We start from the raw sequence: 24,390 nt of genomic DNA on the forward strand, positions 1-24,390 counted from the left end.
GATTAAAGAAGACTAACTACCTCTCCTATCCCCTCACCTTGCTCTGTCCCTCCTCTAGCTCTAAGCATATTTTTTCCTCTTTTTGGTTTTAATTTACCCTTCATCTTCTTTAGGTATTACGATGTCTAAGATATAAATGTTATAAACACTTTGCCCCAATTTTCTTTCTTTCCTTAACCACACAAGGATGAACCACACAAGATCAACCACACAAGGATGTGAAAATAATGTCTCCTTTCTTGTTATAGCTGTATAGGATTCCACTGTGTGGATATACTTCAGCCTATTTAATCAATCCCCTACAGTTTAAATCCTGTCTGTGACCTTGGGTGAGTGATTGAACCTTTATGAACCCAGTTCATAGAACTATGCCTGGTTGATAGTAGTTACTCAATAATCCTTAGTAAGTAGATGAAGAAATCCTGGCTGGAAAACTTCATCAGAATTAAAAAGGAAGGAAATGTAAATTCACATAAAGAGCTTAGAACAATCTCTGGAATATAATGAGTGCTAAATAAATGATAACTTTTGGCATTATTTTATTTATTTTTTACCTATAATCCTTAATCAATAGCAAAAGAGCGCTTGTAGTGAGTGAATCAACATGGTTTGTACATTGGTGTGATAATTTTTTCCTATTATTGGGAAATTTCATGATTAATTTATAAGAAATCACTCAACTTGGCACAAGCACTTATTTGGTTGGAAATATCTACCTGGTTATCAGCTATGAGATCTTAGAGGCTCTTACTCCCCAGAGGGGTAACTTTACCCCTAGGTGAGAGGTGACAGGGAATTTTAAAATAAACAGGTAAACGCAAACATCACACACACACACACACACACACACATCTAGATATTATGTGTTTCCTGATGGTAATGCATGGTAGTACCTATGAAATATTTTTGCTAAATAATTGAACCTGAATCTGATCATCCACTGATCCAACAACCTATGAACAGGAAATACAGACATGAGAGAACAAAGATAAAATTAACAAAGTTCTGAATGTGGAAAATTTTATAGGAAAAAAAATACCGGGGTCATTAAAGGTAAATCACAAGGAAAAAATACATGGAGAGAAATCTGTAGATTGAAATAGACTGTACAATTCCCCTTTTCTCCTCCCCCCAGCCACTAGCAACCACCATTCTACTCTGCTTCTATATGTTTGACTATGTTCTATACCTCATATAAGTGGAATCATGCATGATTTGTTCTTCTGTGACTGGCTGATGTCACTTAGCCTAATGTCCTTGAGATTCATCCATGCTGTTGCATAGTTATGCAAGATGAATAAGTTCTAGGGAATCTGCTGCACCACATAGTACCTATGGTTAATAATATTGTATTGTACACTAAAAATTTTGTTAAGAGGATAGATGTCATGTTAAGTATTCTTACCACAACAAAAAAAAAAAGGAGAGAGAGATTCCACAACTGTATGTCTTTTGGGAGAATACTCTTTGAACCAACCAACCTAAAAAGAAATTATGATACAATTAAGGATATATGAACACTGAGAGATATTTGATAATAGTAAGAAATTATTATTGATTTCCTTAGGTTTTATAATAGTATTGTGTTAAGTTTTTTTGAAGAATTCTTAACTTTTAAAAATGTACACTAAAGTTGGTTAATGATAAATTGAGTCAGTTGTTTCACTGAGGTGATGATTGGGCTTATTTCCAATTCTAACACTTTTTTTCCACAAATTTTGAGGCTTGTTTGAAGCTTTGCTGAAGTTGAATTCCCTGAGACAGGCCATCAGAATGGTAAGGAGAAGAGATTGTCATTTAATTGGCAGGTTCTGAGCGTCCTCCTGAATCTAGCACAGCAGCAGAATTGTGGAGCTACTGAATGAACCCTTCTCCAGTTGCTAACATGGTAACTGTGCTCCTTTCAAAACTCAACAAATATTGTTAAATAACCCACAAATTCAATCAGATTTTGAATTATATTTCCTCAGGAACAGGTATGCTAACCAGCTTTAGAATGACCTAGTAATTTCCAGCTAACTCATTCCTGAGTCTTAGGTTCCCTTGCTTTTTTGATGCCACTGGTTTTACAGTCTTTTCTGGTAAAACTAGGTCAAACCCATAATTGTATCTCTCTGTTCAGGCACATTATAAAGTGAGTTACTGAAGAGAGCTAAACCCAGATTTAAGCACCAATAACTTAGAAGGACCTTGACTTCTAGGAGCCTCAGAATTAGATACATTACTTAGTCACAATAACCACACCAGCAGACTTTGCATTTGGCAAGTCTTGTTCCTTTCAATTTCCTTGACTGTAAGCCTTCTACTTCCGTTCAGATTATATGATCATACACATACATACCTTATCTTCTAAACTACCTCTACATTCTAATGGAAGCAGAGAGCACAAATAATAAATAAATAATAATATTCCAACTTTACCCTTGTCTGACTATGCAACCCTAAACAAGTCACTGATCTTCTTTGGGTTTCAGCTTCCCATTTTTAAAAAGCAGGTTGTGGACTCCTGCTTGGTGAATACAATAGCATTTGTATTAGGTCACTTTTCTCACTCTTGACCGACATTACTAATCAATCACCTCACTCTCCCAGCTGACTCTGAATGCAATCTAACAACCTACAAGTTAGCACTACAGGAAGCCACCACTTATTCTGAGATGAAATTTATGTCCTTGTTGAAGGAACAACTACCATCTGGAGCACTGATGCATACCATGGCAAATAAAAAGGACTAAAGAATCAATCACTGGGTTTTAAATCTTCTGCCCAGAAGTGGCATGTCCTGCTTTGGCTCGCATTCCATTGGCCATAGCAAGCTACAGGACCACCTTTAACTTCTCACTATGTGGCTGGAAGGAGAGAAGACAGGAAATACAAGATATGACATTATATTTATATAGGACTTTACACTATACAGACAGTGTTTACATATATTCTTTCTTCTGATTTCCTAATTCCATAAAGTAAGGAAACAATAGGATCACTCCCATTTTACAGAAGAGAAAACTTGAAACTTGGATATTTAGCTCATTATCACAGATTAATAAGTGGACCTGGGAACCAACCAAGTCCAACTTACCTCAAGCTATTGTTCCTGTTTCTATTATCTTCAAGTTCACTCTAGTACTTTGAAGGAGAATAGGACAGAATTAAATTCATAAGTGAATTTAATATATTTAAAGAAGATTACAATAGAGGGATTTTGGCTAATAACATTTGTTTACCTATAGTTATATCTCTAGTTAGGCAGAGATATTTTAAACTAATCACTTTTCTTAATGGTTATATACTTGGTAAGCAAGAACAGAAGTAAAGACACAGATGACATAGAACTAACTAAAGTACAAATGTATTATGAATAAATAACAAAATAGTGTGGTTGAAAAAAACTATATTAGCCAGGAAAAACTATAGGTTATTCTTCTCTAACAAACAGTCACAGAAGCGGGCCTTATTGCAGCAAAGGTTGATTTCTCACTCACATCCCCATGTACATTCAAGAAACTTAGTCCTAGCCATGGTCTATCAACAACCAGTGTAGGGAAAGCCATTTGTTCATAAAACACTTACAGACACAAGGTTTGTTCCAGTGATAAAATTATATTAGGTCTTCAAGTGCTTTGAAACTGAAAGGAAACTGCAAAAAGAAAGAAGGCTGTTTTTAAATGGCCAAGGTAAAGGCTGAGAAGCCTGGAACAATGTTAGTGACTATGGCCACAAAGAAAAGTAGGACAGTATGGGAGGTATCCCTACAACCTCTTCTCTAACTTCACACAATGAATGTTTACTAAGCATTTGTTTTATGCAAGACAACATAGGATGTATAAAGAAGCATAAGGCATAACTCCTGCTCTCAATGAGATGGCAAGCCAGTCACAAAAAGATGTCAAGTATAAAGTCTATCAGTACTATCTCCCAGTATTTTATCTGAGGCTTTACCTTGGTTGCTTTGTTCAGCTGAAGGACAGAACAGACCAGCTCTCAGATACTAAATCTGCACCCTCAAAACCCAGTGAGACTCACTTTACTGTGGGATGGGGAAGAGATACCCTTGTGTCAGTTTTGAAATGTGTTGTGGGACCTGGGGATTAAAAAGCCCAGGCTAAAGGAAAAAGTCTATCCTTTCATGAATGTAGCAGTTTGCTACTTTCTGGATTTTACAAGTCTAGATGAAGGGGCAAGAGCTTGAGTGTGAGAAGAGAATTACTCACCATTTCAAAGAAGCTGAAAGGCTGGGTTATAACACAAAGTTCATTCAACAAATTCATTCATTCAGCAAAGATCTTTTCTAACAGATCTTCTGGTATACCAGACTTTGTGCCAAGAGCTGGATCAATGAAGTTTAGCTCTTGAATTATATCTGCTCTCTGGGAGGTCCGTTGCTGTAGGGTAACACTGCACACATGGAGTGAGGGCTGTCATCCATTGTGCTCTGAAAGATGTTTACTTGCTTTACTATAGGTACCTTTGTACTATGCTGTGCTCAGTTATACTAGGGAAACCAAGGCATCATAGCAGACTCAGTGCATCTCAAAACACCAACAAGATTCTTAAGTCTTGGATTCTCTTTGTCCTGTAAGTCTCATCTGACACATGAGATCTTCTTCAGTTTCATATAAAGAAATCTTGAGCTCCCAACTATGGGCAGATTTAATAAAGAAGACAGAACCCCTTTCAGAACCCCACTAGGTTAACAATATTAACAGAGATTCTGTATAACAGCACTAGCAATAGGATGAGTATATTAAAGTAACCAGTCCTACGCTGGCACAGACATACAACCCCCATAGCAACAGAGATGACAGCTTGGTAACAGCAGCTGCTGCTTAATTGAAAACATTAGAAAAATATTACATTATATCTGTATTCCTTGTTTTTATGTTTATTTTCATCACACGTGAGAAAATAACCCAGGAAAAATACAAAAGAAACAGGAAACAAAGTTTCAAGTCTAATAATGGTAATGGATGAACTGTTGCTTGAAATGTAATTTTCTGGGGATTTCATTCCACTTTTCATGTGAATGAGCAGTCTTTTTTGTGTTCTAAGGGCCAGACATTTCTCCCATGATGTTGAATTTACTTCCAGGTCAACCCTTTAAATTTGATTAACTTGGAGGAGAAATGGCATACGTGTGGGTCTTTGTGTATGTCTGTGTTTGTGTGTTGAGGAAGAGGTATTCAGATGTAAAGTGCCTCTACATACACAGAGATAGATGTGAGACCCATAATCACATTACTTTAAAGCTAGGAGTGCATGTTTTCGAATGACAATACAAGTTCAGCTTAGCAGAGTGGCCTATTCACACCAAAACAAGCACCAATGTACGGGGCATAGCAGTAAGAATAAAGCAGTATGCCTGCAGTTTTATGCAAGCAAAATACATTAAACAATGGACAATTATGGGGGCATTCATATGTCAAAATATGAAGCAAGAAGGGACCCTGGAGTTCATCTGGTATCCCCATGCATTCAGATCAGACACTTACAACTTTTCGTTGGTGACTCAGAAAGCCAGATAAAGGCAAGAAATGAGGTTTATTCTTGGGCAAGGACTTTTTCTTCCCCTAAAATCATGCCAGAAGTAATAGTCCTAATGAATTTCATGGGCCCTAAACATTATTTGGCATGTAGTCGGGATCCATCTGGACACTGGAAATCAGGCGGCCACATTTGCAAATGAGATTTCCACATGCAGGCAATGCATTGAAGATTCTCATTGCAAAATAAATATCAAATGTTCTATTTGATAACAGTGGACCCACAAAAGAAACAGGTTGCAAACTCATGAGTCCAGAGACTCTACCCAACAATTACAGCTGCTATTTTTTTTTTGCAGTAGAATTCAGGTTCTTTTCAAGATTGACTATACCCTATTAAAGAAAAATAAATGTTATTCTGTAAGCTCCTTGAGGCGAAGAACTGTGTCTCATTTATTCTTATATCCACACTGGCACATAATGAAAAGCCTTTCATGCAGTAGATGTTCTACAAATAAACATGGTCATGAATTGAAAGTAAAATTGATACGATATTGAAAGATAAAATGAAATGGTACATAAGACATTTTCTAACTAATCAGGAATTCCAAAACATGCTTTAATTGATTAATTTATTTCTTTATTCAATTAATATTAAATGAGGGGCTCTTCTGGGTCAACAAAATGCTAAACTTCCACTGTGATTTCTACCCAATTTTCATTGTTCTCTTAGCTGAAAGAGGTGGGGAAAACATTCTTCCTATATCAGTGGCTTCAGTTGCTCAACTTACTTTTCAATAAACAAGTTAATTATTATGTCAAAGGTTTTAGGTAAGCTTGACTAACATTGGTAAACAGTATTTCAAAGAACCACTGAAAGCAGCTTTTTTGCCCCTTTCCCATTTGCACATTTCTATTCCCATCTAACATTGAAAGAACCTAATTATAGGAATGAGATCACTAGGCAACTTAACGTAACTCCTGATGTGTGCTCTCCTGAATGCACACCATGCCTTGTCTAACCTGCTTATTCTTTTCATGATAAAAAGAAGTAAGAATGAAGAATTAAGCAGTTAAAAAAATGACTAGCTCCCTACACCCAACAGCTCCCTTAAGCGATCCTGCAGGCAGATCATTCAGGCAATATAACATCTGAAGAGAGAGTCAGGCAGCCTGCACACAACAGAGAATGAAGCAGAACCCAACCTCCTGCCTAGATGACTCACTGAGACTCTTCCTCCCCCCCAGCATTTTCCCTTTTGAAAACTGTCATGGCTGGGCAGAATCTTTGGAGCTGGTCTCATGACACAAGTCCAACTTCTCCCCAGGTTGCCAAATTTTCTGATTACAGCAACTTTCCTTTCTACTGACACTTGCCTCTCAAATTACTGGCTTATGAGTGGGAGCAGCCAAACCTGGGTTCGGTAACAACTTGAGGTTTTGTTTTGTTTTTTGTTTGTTTGTTTTGTTTGTTTGTTTTTCCTCTCCTAAAGTAACACTGCCTTTACTCCTTCAGTCTGTGAACAGTGGAGACAAAAATGCCTTTCTAATGTTTGCTAGCTAGCAACCCAGGCAAAATTATCGTAGTGGTCTCAACTTTTTAAATCAACTTAGAACTACCAGTCCAGAGATAGTGTCAGTCTAGTTGATGTGAAATAACTTGCTAGAGAGACTTTAGCCCTTCCTCCAATCATTAATGTCATCATATTAAATATTTTTAAATTACTTTGTCATATTTTTATGAGGTGATTTCTGAACAAGAAAATTGAAAGGGGTAATTTCCTCATTTGGCTTTTCACATTGAAGCAAAATGCTCAAGTTTTAAAAAGTGGATTGAGTAACTTCCAAGAAAAATGAACAACAAAATTATAAAATGACTAATTAAAATCCACCAGTGAAGGCAGTTGATAAGCATGTATTATTAGGTTGATGATAGCTCAAGGGTATATTCAAAGGGTATATTCTAATACTCACCCCATTGTTGGTGGAAATTCATCATTGAATTGACATATGCCATTTCTATGATACAAAGATAATTATTAAATAACAAATCTCAGAATTAAATTGAAAGAAATAAAGACAGACAAAAAAGGATCTCTTTAATGGGTTTACTATTGATTTACTGTAGGAGATGATTTACTGTAGGAGAAGTTTGTTCCACCTTCTTTCAGAGTCTTTTAGTGCTTCCAAGTCAGACAAATAAATGGAGACTAAAATTTTTAAGTATCCAAACTACTACTGGAAATTCAAGTCAGTAGCATAAAAGTTCCACTGAATCATTGGGAAATGCTTTATGAAATACATAAATGCAAGTTTTATTAAAGGATTAATGAAGGAAAATTATAAACATACCTTCCTATAGACTTACTGTCATAGAGTTGGAAGGATCTCAGAAGCTATCTAAGTCTAAATTTGTCACCTCCTTTTTTGGTTCAGAAATCGCTTCTCTGCTATTCCTGATAGGTGGTCATATAACTTTTCATCATATATGTCTAGAAACAATGAATAACTATCACTAGACCAGTTATTGCACATTGTAAAAAGATTATGTTCATGTCTTGCATCATCAGGGGTTTAGCAAGAAAATGTATTCTAGAGCCATCAAAGCCTCAAAAACAAAATCCTGGAGGGATAAAAAATACACAGGCTAAATCTGAAAAGGCTACATACTATATGATTACAACTGTATAACATTATACAAAAGGCAAAACTATGGAGACAGTAAAAAGATCAGTGATTGCCAGAGGTTGGGGAGTGGGGAAGGGATAAAAAGGTAGAGCACAGAGGATTGTTAGGGCAGTGAAAACACTCTGTATGATATTATAATGATGGAAACGTGTCATTATATATTTGTCCAAACCTATAGAATGTACAACACCAAGAGTGAACCCTAATGTAGACTACCAACTTTCAGTGATTATGATGTATCAATGTAGGTCCATCAATTGTAACAAACATACCAGTCTGGTGAGGGATGATGATAGTAGGGGAGGCGAGGCATGTGTAGGGACAGGGGAATATGGGAAATCTCTGTACTTTCTGCTCAATTTTGCTGTGAAACTAAGACTAAACTAAAATAAAAAATAAATAAAGCCTTAAAAATTGTACAGGCTTTAGAAAGCCTCAAATTTGATTAAAAGTAAATTAATATGTATACATAAAGTTTAGAATTGCTAGAGCTCTAGATGTTTGTACTGTGCTGAGTTGGCACAGTAACGATGGTCAATTATTCTAAAGAAAATAAGAAAGGAATTATGTTGAGAAGTATGAAAACCTAGGTGTGGTGATCAGGAGGCCAGGTCTGTTGCCCACCTCTGGCAGCCAGCCATATGCATATTTTTTTCATTGAAGGCAAGTTTCTTAAAGTCTCTGAAGTAGAGTTTAAGTACTTACAAAATGGGAATTGTAGTACTTACTTTCCATGGGGAGTGATTGTGAAGAATACGTGAGATAAAATTTGTGACAGTGCTTAGAATGATCAATGATTGAAACTCCAAAATTTCTCAATTGACTGCAACTTCATAGTTAGAAATCTCATTTCTGTTATCTAGTATGGATAGAATTAACTGAAAAGAAATTACCTGTTAATATGGAAAGTTTAATTGGATATGATAAAACATCTCTATAAACAATGAGACATGGGAAAATTAATTAATGTTTATGAATGTATCTTTTCCCATGATATTCATAATTTTTATCTGCAGAGCATGATTAAGTTATATTTCTGAGATCAAATGAAAGATTCCTTAAGTTTCCATCAATTGCTCACTCTAAATCCATAATTGTCTAATATGAGTCAAAAATATAATTAAAGTATATCATAGACCATAAAATAAATACCTACTCATATATGATAAAAATTGAAAAGCTTAAAAATAAATTTTAAAATGCATATTGTAAGACATATAAACTTATATTAATTACTTGCTAATCACATTATATAAATAATAGTTATATAGCAAATGAGAAAATTCTAGTGGAAATCAAGCCAATTCCAGCATATACCTCATATTACTGTGCCATATTATAATGTAGTATAGTTAGTATAGTATATAGTATAGTATAATATTACATTACATCATATTACATTCATCACATTGTTTTTGGCACAAGTTTGCACTGAAAATCAAAACTGTAAGACACTACAACTTGATACGCTGACCAAAACTGTACTTTTGTTTTTATATCTTTTGATAACTGAGCAAAACTGTATTTTATAACTCTCATATAACCTAGAGAGAAAATTGATTCATTAATCACTAGATTTAAAATAATTTTCAGTTGATAATAGATAGAAACACTGCAAAATTTTGCAGCAAAATAAGTTGTTAAAGGTTTTATATGCTAAATTATATTTTATGGGCTTTAAAAACCTACCAAGATTATACTGAAAATTAGAATTTCTCTTAATCCTACTGATTAAAATTTCTCCTATCCAAATATATAAAAAAAAATCCTACATTAAGATATTAAACCTCTTTCAGATAAATTATGCATGGAAAACATGATCAGATATAATAGGAATGGAGAATGTTTGATTATCCTGTAATCTTTATATATTCATTTCTAATAAGGGGTAATTCCATTTAATGTAGTGATCCTTTTCCAGTTGGAGATTTGAGTTTGATGTGGTGGCGGGGTTGGCTGCTGCAGGGGCCTCTTACAACAATCTTAAAAAATACAGGCTACAGACATGATAATAAATATTGTTACTAACTTTGTCATTAAAACATGCTGTTTCCCTTTCTGTTGGAGGTTAGAGACAAAAGGAAATTTGTTATACAGCAGAAACTAACACACCTTTGTAAAGCAATTATACTCCAATAAAGATGTTAAAAAAAAAAAAGAAGACAAGACCCATTCCTGTAAACATATTAACATTCGGAGATCCCACCTGGAGATTTTAGAGGATTGCATGTTAAGAGGAGGTTAAATTAACCTGAAAAGCTTTGACAAACTTTAGATTGTTTACAATTCACTGTAGTTTTGGCAAGTTGAACAGAAGTGTTTTTGGAGTTAGCATCCTAACAATTCTGACCAATTTGCTGTCTTTAGCGTTTTAGAGCTGTGACTTGAGCCTTTTCCAAATGTGGTGGGAAGAAGGCAAGAAAGGGGAAAGGTCAAGGAGGGGTGGGATAGGGGTGGGGGAGAGAAGGCATAGGAACCAGGAGGAGGAAACATCTCTTTGCTAATCACATATCACAAGCAATGAAATTTCTCAGGCTAGCAGCCCGCCAGGTGCATTTCAAAGAGAAGTGTTGGAGGGAGTAAGTGTCACTCAAGGCAGATATTTATGAAAGATGACAGTTTGCAAATATCTCAATCTTGGACAAGCCTGCACTAGTGACATGGAAGAATGCAGCAAAATTGGAAAAGCCAGCAGCCAACATTTATTTCATCAGGACCTGTCCAATCTCCATTGATGGTTTGATAGTCCAGGGAGAGCAGGCAGCAGTGGGGCTCATTCTGCTGGTTACTCTCAGCCAGTTTGCATGGAGCGGTCCAAAATGGTCTAATAAATATGTAAAGAAGGATTAAAAAGAAGAATTGAGAAAAGCTTTGTTTGCAAAGCTAGCACAGGACTGGATTTTAGCTATGTCAAAGAGGAAGCATAGTAATTACAGAAATATTGATTGCTGCTCCTGCTGGTTGACAGTGAGATAGGAATGAGTCTTGCCAGTGTGGAGACCTGCATCCTGGTACAAATATCCTGTTGGTCCAGAGGACTGAAGAAGTGATCCCATTAGATGCCCTTCCCCATGACAGCTGCCCCGCAAACCCTGATATGCTGAGCATAGTGAACTTTGTTAGAAATAGAAGTCTATATTTCTTCCCCAGGGGATGAAATACTAGACATGAGCCTGAACAAATGTAAAATAAATACCAAGGGGGAGTTTTCTATAGTATTTCTATCAAGCTGGCAGACAGCAGGGATGTCAGAAACAGACTGTTGGGGCAAGCAGACTGGTTTTGATGTTATAATGTATCAGAGGCTGCCACCTGGTCACACCCAGCCAGCAGATGTGTTTGGTTTGGTATTCAAAATACTTTGAATGTACATATTTTAAACGTCAGTGTTAAAAACCAGAAGATTTTATGTAAAATTTAATATTAGTCTTTTCTGGGAAAAACAAATCAGATCAGGCAACATTAGGTGCAAAATACTTTTGACTACAATCTGGAAGAGTGGAGGAAGATTTAGAAGGTACTGCCTTTAGAAGATGCATTGTTCCCCACAATCAATGCTGAGGATCAGTTGCCTTTTCCATCACGTTTGTACTTTTTGTCATTTACTGGTCTTTTTTCACTCATTTATATTACCTATCTGACTTCTTTAAGCATTTCAGTTTTGACCTCAGAAAAGAAATGTACTAGCTCTGTCATTTGGACAAGTTGAAATTGCTCAGGCTCCTGCTCTTAAAATAAAATTAATGTTGATTGATTCATATGATTATTGGTGAGAAGTAGAGATATTAAAGTAAAAATCCTTAGGACAAATTTGGGAACATACCAGACATTGAATAAATGCAAGTTTCATTCACCCTTCCCTTCCATTTCTCAATCCTCTTAGGAGAAAAAAAAAAAAAATAGCATCTTATTTTGAGAGGCAAGTGCAGATAAGCAGATATTTTACTGATATAGGTGTGATATTTTGAAAGCTGTCCATACATTCTAGTGAGTTTCAGATCATCATAGCTTTTCTTCACTAAGCATGATGCAGCTGCAGTGGTTCTCAGAACCACTGAGAACCACTGTGTGCATCAGAATTAACTGGAGGATTCTGCAATGCAGAAATGCCCCCGGGCTTTCTGATTAAGTACATCCAAGCTGGAGCCCCTGAATGTGCATTTCTAATGGGTTCCCAGGTGACGCTGATGTGTTGAGAAGTACCATGCTACCTTATTTGGACTGAAATCATGGAAGCTGGAGAGAAGTTTTGTGTTATATCCATCAGCACAAGCAAAAAGAAGTTAGGGACAGTTATTTTGTTGTTGGTTTGTTTTTAACATTTGTAACAAAATCAAATTACTTGATCCTAAAATTTTTTCTTTCTCAAAAAGAAAGTTCCTAAAGTCCATAACATGAGATTATGTGAACTAGATAAATGTACATCTAGGGAGAGTGACTACCAGAAGACAAGATATCAGACTCTACTAAGTTAATAGCATGATTATCAACATCCTCAAGAATGGGCACAGTAAACACACACTGTTTTTGTTTTTGTTTTTTAATTGGGGTACAGTTGCTTTACAGTGTTTTGTTAGTTTCTGCTATACAACGAAGTGAATCAGCTATATGTATACATATATCCCCTCCTTCTTGGACCTCCTTCCCCCTCCATCCCACCCATCTAGGTCACCACAGAGCACCAAACTGAACTCTCTGTGCTATACAGCAGGTTCCCACTAGCTATTTGTTTTACACATGGTAGTGTTTATATGTCAATCCCAATCTCCCAATTCATCCCACCTCCCTTTTCCCCCACTGGCCGTGTCCACACGTCCATTCTCTGCATCTGCATCTCTATTCCTGCCCTGCAAATAGGTTCATCTGTACCATTTTTCTAGATTCCACATATACGCATTAATATACGATATTTGTTTTTCTCTTTCTGACTTACTTCACTCTGTATGACAGACTCTAGGTCTATCCACACTCTTAAATGCCAGGTGATGAGTTCCTCTTGTTAGTGTCAGCATTTGTTATTGTTTTGATTGAGATGATCCTTAGTTTCTTTCTGTTGGTAACTGTTTTTCTGCAGCTGTTAGCATGGGTCATCTGAACTGTGTTTTTCAGATTCCAGTGTGATTAATTATTCAGCTCAACACAGTGTCAAAGCAGCTCACTGCACCTATGGACGGACGGGCTACTGATGTCAGCCGTCTCTGCATATCACGCGCAGCAAAGTCAGTTGCAAATGGAGGTGGGTTACCTTTACAAAATACACAAAGCCCTGCTGTGACTTAGGCTTTCTGCAGTGCTATTCAAATAAATGCTGAATTCAATTAAATACCATGTTCTTCCTTCATTTGTACTTTGCATTTCTCAGAATCTTGAAAAATTAAAATTAAATGTTCTGCAGTGCAGTTCTTGTTTCAATTATGTCAAATTTGGCTTCATTTTTCATCCCTTTTGAACAATTTGTGGACATCTCTGAATGCATGCAATTAAGCTAGAAGTGGGTTGCAAGAGTTCTTCCAGGAGCACCTAGGCAGAAGCACAGATGCAGACAAGTGTAAGAGCTCCACAGCCCTTTTTCTCCTCAGCAGACCTGAGTGAGGAGGAATCTGGGCCTCTCTATTTTTTTAAATTGTTGCTTTCCACCTGGTGACCCTCTAGCACAAACCCCACCTCCCCCATGAAATAAATGTGGCCTCTGTGGCTTCTGGATACCATGTTAGAGACAATAGTAAAATATGTGTAAATATGACTATATTACCAAAACTGAAATGTAATTATTTTGCATTAGTTGTTTAATGAGCAGAAAAAAACCCAGCAATGCTCAAAAGTCTGAAAAAAAGAACATTAAATCTTAACATTTGTGGGACTAACAGACTTGTGGAGTGTACTTAGATAATATATTCTCTTTTCTTATCATTAATACAAGTTTAACCAAACTTCCTTCTTCCTTCTCCCATAGCCAACTCAAAAGAGTATAAGACAGGAAGAAGTTCTTTCTCCACTTAACGTTCAGTCTTCAAAATCAATGACCTTTGGTATAAGTAATTTTAATTCCCTAAAACTCAGTTTTCTAATATGTAAAATGGGGTAATACTCACATTACACCACTATCAGAAGAAATCCTTGAAATAGTGCAGGTGAAGTCTGGCCCATTAGATTATCTTTACATGTAATAATATCAGTATAACAGTAGTGGTAATGATATTTCTTATTATATTAGTTGATCACAGTCTCTCCTGAAATTTTAGCTTCTCTTGCCTCTGTTAAACAATTATCACATCATGTAATAATCTGTCTTATCTCACTGGACCATAAGTTTCTTGAAGTCCAGGCCATGTCTCAGTTAGCTTCTCCAGTGCCATTTCCTAGCACACTTTCTGGAATATGCTAAATGTCCACTATATACTTGTTGAATCAATTAATAATGCCAAAATAAGTCCATTCTTCCTTAAAAAGTTTCAGAAATATCCTTCGCTTGGTCCCAGCTGATATCCTACTGCTCTGATGTACTCTGTTGATTTCTCATTTTCATACCTCATATGGTGGTTTTTGACATTTGGAGCCTGAAATTTTTATTGGCTGCTTCTGATAGTCCTTGAATTACCAGTACAGTTCCATAATTAATATGGGTGGTTATTTTCTTTTTTTTCACTGAATGAGATGGAATTTTGACTAAAATTATCAACTAATGTACTGTTTTGGCTTCCTTGGATATTAAATCATTATTTCTACTAAAAACCTCACTTTATCTCTTTAAATCCAGTGAATTTCTATCCAGCATTAACTATTGTTATCCCATGAAACTAACTTCTTTACCTAAGGAGTAAGGAACAAGGAAGAGAAGGAGAAAACAGAGAGATGCCAATCTAGATTGTAATTGCCTAGAGGTAAACCAGACCATATAAATTGTCATCCAAACCTAAGCTCTTTTTTAGAATGAAAAGGGCATTATTAATAACTACACAGGGAAAACAGGTCTAGGACAACCAGTATATATGTTCCATGCCTTATTTATAGTAAGGCAGAGGAAGGAAGAGAATGAAATGATAAGAATCTGATGTGAGTTACTGATGAAAAAACTCCACTGTTGAATATGGAACATCCTTCTCTGAAGAAACTCCAAAAGAAAAGAAAATAGTTCCAAGGTCAACACATGTGGGAAACACCCTACAAGATCTCTTCCATAGGAATTCTTAATGTATGTTAGTAAAGACTCTGAAATCCCCAAAGAGCGCACATTACATATATTTACACACGTCACACCTATTGGTGAGTCTTGCTTGCTTGGTTCAATGCTGGTAAGGGCTATTTAAACAGAATTTTTCCAAATGAGGTGAAATAACTGGATACAATATGTTGTACATAATGTTCTCCCCATCAATCAGTTATATAAGTATCTATAACTCTCATTTTGTTCAGGGAGCTCCATTCCCTTTGTCATTAAAAGGCCATCTTCCCATATTAAAACAGGGTGGCATAATTCATTTGGATGAGGCCAGGCTAATGTAACAAAAAGATCTCACACTAGTGCAGAGTATTCAGGAATTTATCTGTCTCACATATCATTCCCAGGTGAGCATCTCAGGTGAGAATGTGGTGCTGCTTCCTGTGAAGATCCAAGGTCTAAGGCCCCTTTTTCCCTACTGTTCCACTGTTGCCTAGGGACTTGCTGTCATCTTCATAGTTGAGACCAGTCACCATGGATTTAAGGATTGAAGGAAATCCCTCAGATGCCTTATGCTTTAGACCTTGAAGCAGTACAAATCTCTTCCATTCATTTTCCATGGGAAATAGCACAATCAGATGACACATCTAACTACAAGGGAGGCTCAAAGTGTCAACAAACTAAGGAGTCATATGCATGGCTAGAATGGTACTTCTGCAGAAGGATGGAAAATGAATTTTGTGAACAGTTAGCTGTCTCTTCTTTTTTTTTAACATCTTTATTGGAGTATAATTGCTTTACAATGGTGTGTTAGTTTCTGCTTTATAACAAAAGTGAATCAGTTATACATATACATACATCCCCATATCTCTTCCCTCTTGCGTATCCCTCCCACCCACCCTCCCTATCCCACCCCTCTAATTGGTCACAAAGCACTGAGCTGATCTCCCTGTGCTATGCAGCTCCTTCCCACTAGCTATCTATTTTACATTTGGTAGTGTACATATGTCCATGCCACTCTCTCATTTTGTCCCAGCTTCCCCTTCCCCTTCCCCATATCCTCAAGTCCATTCTCTAGTTGGTCTGTGTCTTTATTCCCATCTTGCCCCTAGGTTCTTCATGACCTTTTTTTTTCTTAGATTCCATATATATGTGTTAGCATACTGTATTTGTTTTTCTCTTTCTGACTTACTTCACTCTGTATGACAGACTCTAGGTCAATCCACCTCACTACAAATAACTCAATTTCATTTCCTTTTATGGCTGAGTAATATTCCATTGTATATATGTGCCACATCTTCTTTACCCATTCATCTGTTGGTGGACACTTAGATTGCTTCCATGTCCTGGCTATTGTAAATAGAGCTGCAATGAACATTGTGGTACATGACTCTTTTTGAATTATGGTTTTCTCAGGGTATACGCCCAGTAGTGGGATTGCTTGGTCGTATGGTAGTTCTATTTTTTAGTCTTTTAAGGAACCTCCATACTGTTCTCCATAGTGGCTGTATCAATTTACATTCCCACCAACAGGGCAAGAGGGTTCCCTTTTCTCCACACCCACTCCAGCATTTATTGTTTGTAGATTTTTTGATGATGGACATTCTGATCGGTGTGAGGTAATACCTCATTGTAGTTTTGATTTACATTTCTCTAATGATTAGTGATGTTGAGAATCCTTTCATGTGTTTGTTGGCAATATGTATATCTTCTTTGGAGAAATATCTATTTAGGTCTTCCACCCATTTTTGGATTGGGTTGTTTGTTTTTTTGATATTGAGCTGCATGAGCTGCTTGTATATTCTGGATATTAATCCTTTGTCCATTGTTTCGTTTACAAATATTTTCTCCCATTCTGAGGGTTGTCATTTCATCTTGTTTGTAGTTTCCTTTGCTTTGCAAAAGCTTTTTTTTTTTTTTAACTTTGGGATTTTTACATTTATTTATTTATTTATTTATTTATTTATGGCTGTGTTAGGTCTTCGTTTCTGTGTGAAGGCTTTCTCCAGTTGCGGCAAGTAGGCGTCACCCTTCATCGCGGTGTGTGGGCCTCGCATTATCGCGGCCTCTCTTGGTGCAGAGCACAGGCTCCAGACGCACAGGCTCAGTAATTGTGGCTCACGGGCCCAGTTGCTCCGCGGCATGTGGGATCTTCCCAGACCAGGGCTCGAATCCGTGTCCCCTGCATTGGCAGGCAGATTCTCAACCACTGCACCACCAGGGAAGCCCTTTGCAAAAGCTTTTAAGTTTCATTAGGTCCCATTGGTTACTTTTTATTTCCATTACTCTAGTAGGTGGATGAAAGAAGACCTTGTTGTGATTTATGTCAAAGAGTGTTCTTCCTATGTTTTCCTCTAAGAGTTTTATAGTATCTGGTCTTACATTTAGGTCTCTAATCCATTTTGAGTTTATTTTTGTGTATGGTGCTAAGGAATGTTCTAATTTCATTCTCCTACATGTAGCTGTCCAGTTGTCCCAGAACCACTTATTGAAGAGGCTGTCTTTTCCACTGTATATTCTTGCCTCCTTTATCAAAGATAAGATGACCATATGTGCATGGGTTTATCTCTGTGCTTTCTATCCTGTTCCATTGATCTATATTTCTGTTTTTGTGCCAGTACCATACTCTCTTGATTACTGTAGCTTTGTAATATAGTCTGAAGTCAAGGAGCCTGATTCCTCCAGCTCTGTTTTTCTTTCTTAAGATTTCTTTGGTGGGGGCTTCCCTGGTGGTGCAGTGGTGGAGAATCTGCCTGCCAATGCAGGGGACACAGTTCGAGCCCTGGTCTGGGAAGATCCCACATGCTGCGGAGCAACTGGGACCGGGAGCCACAATTACTGAGCCTGCGCATCTGGAGCCTGTGCTCCGCAACAAGAGAGGCCGCGATAATGGGAGACCCACGCACTGCGATGAAGAGTGACCCCCACTTGCCGCAACTGGAGAAAGCCCTCGCACAGAAACGAAGACCCAACACAGCCATAAATAAATAAATAAATAAATAAATAAATAAATAAATAAATTTAAAAAAAACACACAATGAGGTACCATTAAAAAAAAAAAAAAGATTTCTTTGGCTATTCGGGGTCTTTTATGTTTCCATACAAATTGTGAGATTTTTTGTTCTAGTTCTGTGAGAAATGCCAGTGGTAGTTTGATAGGGATTGCATTGAATCTGTAGATTGCTTTGGGTAATACAGTCTGTCTCTTCTTTACAGATGGGTAGGCTTGAGGATCAGTGACCTCTTAATGACCAGACTGAGATGGGACAATGTTATAGAGATGACACTAGCCTTGGCAGTGAGGCTGAGGCTATTGACATTTCCAGCCCCAAGATTTTTTTTTTACTCTTTAAGATCAACATCATCATAAAGCAGCACTCCACCTGTTATGATGTAAGGCATTTTTTACTCTTTCTACTTCCTTTCCTGATTTTTTTTTTAGAATTCTGGCCATTCTTTTCTATTCTTACTGCCACCCAATTCTCTGGGGTCTGAACCCTTTGAGCATGGAATTTTCCAGTGTTTGGTATCCACAACACTATTTTCAATATTTTCTACACACCACCAGTGTGTAGGAAGGTGAAAAATAATGATTGGTGTCAGTATCCTCCTTTTAAAGTCTTGCTTTTCATCATGTCTACACCTTACTCAAACTGTCCCAATGAATCAGTGTTTATAAAAAAACAAGCCAAAGTTTACATCTCTGCTTTTAAAGTAAAAAAAAAAAAAAAAAATCTGTGTTCAGCAAACTTTCCAAGCTCTATTTTCAATCTTTCTGTACTATGTTCCATTCACATTATACCATTACTCTAGGTCAAAGAAAATTGTGCTTTGTGGGGGTCATTTCTCACACATGAAAAGCCAGCTTCTTGTTCTTCCTGTTCCTTAAGGCCTAATCCAAATATCATACCCTTAAATTCTTCCTTTATTACTCAAGCCAGGAATTACTTACTCCTTAATGTTTCCTTTCTATTTTATTATATATCTATAACTTTCATTTATGCTCACAGTTACCAATACATCAATAAATTTATCAACAAATTCGCAATAAAGTGCAGTGATTCAGAACTCTGAAGAAGCTAGAGTTAGAAGAGCCTGAGTTCAAATTCCAATTCCACCACTTATTAGCTGTGTATCCTTGGGCAATTTATACCTTTTCTTGTTCTCATTGCCCCTATTGAGAAAGGAAGATAAAGATAATACCTATCTCATAGTGTAGCTGTAGGTATAGTTGAAATTATGCATGAATCCTTGATTAGTAGTAAATTCAATAAATTTGGTTAGTTTTTATATTGCACCTGTCATCCATTACTCTGTCCTTACATATAATTATATATACAATTTTGTTTGATTGCAGAAGTAGCTTATTCTTTCATTTTTATCTTATTGAGTAGGATGAGATCTTAAAAATTATTGATCAAAATAACCAAAATTCTAGGATATCCTCTACAATGCCATCCAATGGCTATACACACCATCAAGATGGGGATGCTTCTTAAGAAAACTCATCTTTCCATTTTACTGTGTTGGGGGAAACATTTTTATATCAGAGTTCACTTCTCCAAGTCTTAATCCTTATCTCTGGAGTTACCCAGAAGAAATATGACATTGTTCTATGTTGTAGTAACTGAGGTCTTGAACTATGATCATGTCAACATTTCTTTTACTCAGGCTTGATTACCTTATATCTGTTACACAAGGTATATTTTCCCAAGTTGATTCACCATGGTGATTGCGCCCATTGGAGAAATTCAAATTCATTGAAATTTCCCAAAATACAAAGAACATAATCCAACCCAACGTTTCAAGTGGACATAGGATTTTTGCTAAATAGAATTAATTGATTTGTTTCATTACCGTGAATGCTATTAGTTTTGATTTTAAGCAATATCCAGTTTTACTTTTGCTCTTGATTTCTGACTTCGTTCCATTATGGTTGGAGAAGATACTTTGTATGATATCTATTTTTGTGTGTGTGCAGCCTAACATATGGTTTATCCTGGAAAATATCCCCTATTCATCACTTGAGAAGAATGTTTATGATGCTGTTTTGGGTAGAGTATTCTCTATATGTCTGTTTGAGTTTGTTGGTTTATGGTGTTGAGTCCTCTACTTTCTTACTTATCTTTTGTCTGGTTTTTCTATACATTATTGAGAGTGCAATACTGAAGTCTCCAACTGTGATTGTAGAACTATCTATCCCTTCAATTCTCAGGTTTTTTTCTTCATATATTTTTATGGTATGTAACTAGGTGTGTAAATGTTTATAATTGTTATATCTTCTTGCTGTAGTAAACCTTTTATTAATATATGATGTCTTTCTTTGTCTTTTGTAACTTTTTAAAATTTAAAGTCTAATTAACCTGATGTTAGTATAGTCATCCCTGCTCTCTTTTGATTACTATTTGTAAGGAATATCTGTTTTCATCCTTTCACTTACAATCTACTTGTGCCTTTGGATCTAAAGTAAGTCTCTCCTTTTTTTATTCATTATGTCAAAATCTGTCTTTTAATTTAAATTAGTTATATTGTGCTTAAAATTTTTGTGTCTATGCTTCTGTGACATTTATGTCCCTAGTTTTCTTTTATCTTTATTGTAATGTCTTTGTCTAGATTTGATATCAAGGATATATTGATCTCATAGAACAAGTTGATAAATATTTCCTCATCTTTAATTTTCTGGAAGAATTTGTGTAGAATTGGTATTATTTCTTCTCTAAAAGTTTAGTAGCTTTTGCCATATTTCTGAAGTCACCTCAGCCTGAACTTTCTTTTTAGGAAGTTTTATTTTTGTTACAAATTCTATTTCTTTGTCTGATATAGGAAGATCCAGGGTATGTATTTCTGTTTGAATGAGCTTTGTTTTTTTCTGTATTTCAAAGAATTTGTCCATTTCATCTAAATCTTTAATTTATGAGCATGAAGTTATTCATAATAATCTCTTATTCATTTACTATCTGCAAACTCCATAGTATATGCGACTTCTTTTTTTCTTAATAATGCTTAGTTGTGTCTTCTTGCTATTTTCTTGATCAGTCTAGGTAGAGATTAATCAAACCAGTTTTTTTTAATTACACTTAATTTTCTCTGTTGTTTTCTGTTCTATTTTATTGACTTATATTCTGATCCATATTATTTTCTTCCCTCTACTCCTTCTGTTTTTTATTTGCTCTTTTTCTTTATTTCTTAAGGTTAAAGCTAATGTCATTAATTTGAGAATTTTCTTTTTTTTTTTTTTAACAAAGGTGTTTAGGTCTATAAATTTTTTTTCTAGGTATCAGTTTAACATCAATCCAGAAATTTTTATATTTTCTGTTTTCATTCTGATAAGAATATTTTCTAGTTTCTCTTTTAATTTCTTCTTTAGAGGAATATAATTTAGCTTCCCAAAGCTAAATAATTTATTTAGCTTTTTCTATTTAATTTATCCTTCTGTTATTGAGTTCTCATTTAATTCTATTGCGCTCAGAAAACATATATGGTATGATATGAATCCAGAGTATGATCTATCCTGGCAAGTGTTCCATGTGTACTCCAAAAAAATGTGCATTCTGCTGTTGAGTGGAGTAATCTATAAATATTAATTAGGTCTATTTGGTTGATTTTGTTGTTCAGACCTTCAGTATCATTACTGATGTTTTATCTACTTGTTACTGTGCTGACAATATTTGCAAATTTCTATACTTCTCTTTGTAGTTCTAACAGTATTCCTTCACTTATTTTGAAGCTCTGTTATTAGATACGTAAGTGTTTAGGAATGTTACATCCTCTTGATGAATTGACAGCTTTTTTTATCATAAAATTAACTTTTTTATGCCTGGCAATATTCTTTGTTCTGAAAACCACATCTCCTAATATTAATATAAACACTCCAGCTTTATTTTTAACCACACAGCACATTCTTTAAAAAAATACAGCTTTATTGAGATGTAATTCACAAACCGTAAAATGTATCATTTTAAAGTGTACCATTCAGTGGTTTTCACTCGTACTTATGCAAACCTCATCACATCTAGTTTTAGATCATTTTTTATCACCAAAAAAGAAACCCCATACCCATTAGCAGTCACTCTACCCCTTCTCCCTCCAGCCCTTGGCAACCACTGATCTCCCTGTGGGAGTGTTGGTAATTATTCACTCTAATCCTATCAGTCGTTCTTTCCCCAGCCTTGCTAATCAGTACTCAGCTGAATCAAATAGGAAGGAACCTCTGAGTGCCCGAAGGAAAAGACCTACCTCCAACCACGGTGGGACTAGATGAATCCAGTTTGTAATTACCCACTAAGGAAGGACACAAGTGGAACATTCTACCTTGCTACTCAAATCCTGCTCTTTTCAACCACCCAGAAGTGACAAGTGTCACTTGTAACCTCAAGTTAGCAGGACTCCTAGTTCCCTGGTACAGCATTCCAGAGGTACTGAAATTTGTCACCTTTCTCTCCAAACCCCTAACAATTCATCCAAGTCCACAGCTTCAGAAAGCCAGGAGTTTTGTCTCTTCAATCAGTCTACTCCTCTGGTTCCAGATCTTTCTTTCAAGGAAGGGTGGTCAAAATATATCAAATGAGAACAAAACCACAGTGGAGCTTCCAGCTCAGGTTTCTAAGATGGACCAAGGGAAGAACCCCACTGACTCCAAGGAAATGGACATGATTGAGATGGATTACTTCTTTACAGCCTTGTGGAGAGGGAAAATAATGTCCTGCAGAACAAAATTGATTACAAAGATTTACAAATGAGGATCCATTTGACAGATGAGAATCCCTTGGTAAACGCAGACTCCAGCTCCTAAAAATGGGAGGGGCCTGACTAGACAGCCTGGTTCATAAAAGGAATCTGCCACATGTGAAGAAAAAAGTCTGAAGAATAGCTCCTCTATTTTGAGGCCTGATACAATACTTGGGGAGAGTGGGAAAAGAGAGGAACAAGTTCTAACAGATGGGAAAATGCTGACATTGGAGTGGTATAAAAAAATTTCAGCTGAGTTTTTAGTGGTGGCTACTTTAGCCTCTTCCCTGTTCTGTTGTAGGGCCATAAACCTCAACCAAGCAGAGAATAGTAGAAAAAGGGTAGAAAGAGGGGCTTGAAGAGGATAGATTTTGACTCCTGGTTTTACTTTTCAATTTCTCTTTTCTATTTCAAGTAGTCTTTGGGGTGGCTGGGAAGCCTGGCCTCCCAAGACCAGAGTCAGTTGGAGCTGGTTGATGTTGGAAGGGGGCTGGGGTGGGGGGCTGAGATGAAGACAGGGAGATCCCACTCTCCTGGTGGTCCTGGATGGAGAAGAGGAACTGCACTTCACAGAGCCTGGGCTGTGGTGGGAAGGGGATGAGGCAGGAGTGACAAGCTGGGGGGACGCACCTCAGTCCCCAGCTTCATTCTCATCCATCAAAAATGTCTGGAATTGTAAATGTCACAATTTTAAAAAACAAAACAAACAAAAAACTGTCCAGATCCCATCAAAAAACAATTAATATGAGGCAAGGGAAACAGGAAAAAGAGAACAATTGTTTTCAACACAAGTGATTTCAAGAACTTGTTAGAGATCTTCATTCAAATAATCAGTACTTGTTTAGGTACAGAAAGAGACCCCTAGAATATCCAGTTTTCACACATGTTAGCTACCACCACCCCCATTCTGACTTTAAAAAGTTTAGATCTATGAAGGGATTTGTTGCCTGGCACATACGTGGCCCTTTGCCTCACTCCTACTTTGCCTCTCTTTCCCGATGATGACAAATCCATCTCTTAGAAAGTCACAGAGGTAAAATCAGATTTACTGGAAGGGAGTGTCTCACTTAACCACTGTTTGGCTTTCCCTTCACCCATTTTTCTCACCTACTTATTGAACTATCTTGGTCTATATGTAAATGTCCACAAGGCTTCATAAATTCCTTGTCATTTAATAACACCTGGGCTGTGTCATCTTATTTCCTCTTGTGCTCCCTTTGAAGCATATATCACAAACCTCTGTATTGAAATGTCCTAAATGACATGCAATGATTGGAATCCTTTACCTATATCCACTTAATAAATCCATAATCAAAGACTTTTTGTCTCAACTTA

This window comes from Balaenoptera ricei, chromosome 2 (assembly GCF_028023285.1).
Source record: "Balaenoptera ricei isolate mBalRic1 chromosome 2, mBalRic1.hap2, whole genome shotgun sequence".
Classification (NCBI taxonomy): Eukaryota; Metazoa; Chordata; class Mammalia; order Artiodactyla; family Balaenopteridae; genus Balaenoptera; species Balaenoptera ricei.